The sequence below is a fragment of the Geospiza fortis genome, unplaced genomic scaffold, assembly GCF_000277835.1.
Source record: "Geospiza fortis unplaced genomic scaffold, GeoFor_1.0 scaffold88, whole genome shotgun sequence".
NCBI lineage: Eukaryota > Metazoa > Chordata > Aves > Passeriformes > Thraupidae > Geospiza > Geospiza fortis.
The window spans coordinates 1087622-1090254 of NW_005054434.1; positions in this window are offsets into that span (position 1 = coordinate 1087622).

Genomic DNA, 2633 nt, shown 5'->3' on the forward strand with positions numbered 1-2633 from the left:
GTAGGGTGATAATATGTCCAATAGGAAATCACACACTGAGGAATGGACAGATTTAGGCAAGTCTGCTTCCCTAAAGTGGAGGTGCAGAAAGCACACAGCGAGGATCCACGTGCCTGTGATGTGCCTCAGGCAGCAGCCATGCACTCGGAACTGGCTGGATGCTGCTGCTCCCCACCACTTCCAGTCACACTCTACTAAAGCCATGCTCCCCTGGATTCAGGAGCTTCCTTGCTGGAAAAGCCTCACTGCCCTCGGTCGTGGCTGTTTGCCATGGCCACAGCTCTTCACATCTTCCTGCTTAAGCCACTTTGCATCCTGACACCAAGTCACCCCAGCCACTTGCCCCTTGCATCCCTGGCACCTGACCCCCTGCTTGGGCTCACCAGGATCATCCTGCTGTCATTAGTGGCCCCCTGTCTGCAAAGGAGCCAAGCTGCTGCTGCTGCTGCGGTGGAAATTGTAACTCAGACCTTGCCAGCTCTTTGAAATCCTCACAGTTTGGACACTGAATTCTTTTCATCTGTAAATCCAGAAGTGGGAAGGGGGAATTCTTGCCTAACAGAAAAAAAAAAAAAGACTGCTCATTATAGAAGTCCTTTAAAAAACTATTTAATCTATAAATTTATAAAGATTATTTTAATCTATAAATTTATCAAGCAGCATGTTTGATGCTGACATTTTAAGGGAAATCAAGCCAGTAAACCAGGAAGTGCTGTGCCAAGGCCTTGGAACAGGGTTCTTATGTCTAAAAGCTGGAAATCTCACTGATCTCTCTGCAGATAGAGAGTGTGGATACAGCAGATCAACCATGAGTAGTTTCTTCAAAGCTGTCAAACTGAGTGGTGTTTGGAAAGAAAAAAATAAAAAGGGAAAAACTAGTGTTCCTCTTCTGACCTATTTGGATTAAAACCAGGATTTCAGAGCTTGCTTCACAAAAGTTTACTTTCAATCCAAGGCTGCAGCAAACCCAGCTGAATTGACTCACCAATGGTTTAGACTGCAAGATCTCCTAGAGCATTTTGTGGCTCCTGCACAAACAACCCGTGCAGGATCATCTCTGTGCTCCAGGGAAAGCAGAACCTGAGGCAAGGATGCTGAAATCTGTCCAGGGCTGGTCTCAGTACTGCTGTAACAGGAGTCACTGTGTACAATGAAGACACCTGTGGAGCACAAAGCCTCTTGAGGACGCTGGAGTTGTTCAGGAAAACTAATGTGTGCTGTACCTGGGAATGGGAAAACTTAACAAACTCAGAGGGGTTTGATATTTCATACTGGTAACAAGCACACCTGGTGCCTGACAAATCCAATGGCTCACATGGCCAGGTGATCTCCTTTTCAATGGGACAGACCAGATTGTGCCAGATGATTTCTCCATCTCCCCCTCTCTCTCAGGGAGCTGCCTAATTACAGTTAGTGCTGTGCCACCTATGCATTAAGTCCCTTCAGGCTCCATCCACATGGAGTTAATACCTGGATAAGCATTAAGATAATGTGTACATTCAGGAAACAATGAAGTCACCCACGTTGCAGGCCACCCTGCCCTAGTTTTGTACCAAGGTGTGTCACACCAGCAGTGGTTGCATTGTGACAGGCTAACAATAAAGCTAACAATATCAGCAAGGGATTCTCCACACCTGCAACTACTCCAAAGAAACCAAGGTTTAAAACCTCACCCTGCCCAGAGGCGTGATGAGGAAGCTCATGGATTCACCACTTCATAAATCAAGTTTATGCAAAGTGTGTGGCAATAATCCTACTTTTTCCTCCTGTACTTTTCAGCATTGCTATTTTAGATTGTGGTTTCCTGTGTGTTTTAAGAAAATTCCAGTTTTCATCCAAGTATAACTTGATGAAGATGACAAGAAAAATGAATCATGCTCAAGCATCAATACCAATGCTACATTCACCATTTCCTATCTGACATAAAATGTAAAAGAAAAGAAAAGCAAATTTCTATCATATATTGCTACATATATTTGGTTAAATACATTGTATAATAATCTGTTGTATTGATTAATAAAAATACGTTCTAACTTTAATGCAAGACAATTTCTACCTTGAAATTCAACATATTGCCTATGAATGAGAAGCAGCGTGCCAAAAACAATTAAAAAGAATAAAGAGAAAAGAAGGGGAAATTGTCAATTAAAATCATGACTTGCTGCTTGCAGATTTGTATTAGGACATTTAAATCCGTGTATCTGTCTAGATTTTTCTACTTCTTTTCCTATATTATAAACATTTTAATGCTCAGACCTTTCAAAGGAAAATCCCATAATGCCCACACCGTGACCTGTGGTGCATTGAGGCTCAAAAACAGGTTTCCAGATGAAGACAAAGATTAAAAGCTAGCAAAGGGCTGCCAGGCTGGAAGCCTGAATTAAATCCATTAAGGTATATTTGAATAGGCAGATAAGTAGGGAACAGCAAGCTGGGCTGATGAGTTTCTTCAGAGAGAAGAAACCACAGTGAGAGTTGCCATGCATGGCAAAGCTCAGGCCACCTGCTACTCACCTCCAGAGACTATTGAAGTCCTCTTGGGAATTCACCCATCAAGGGACATCCTGCTGTGATAAATCAAACTAAAGTGACAAGGGAGCTCTCCAGCCATAAGGTCATTTAATAAAGTAAGG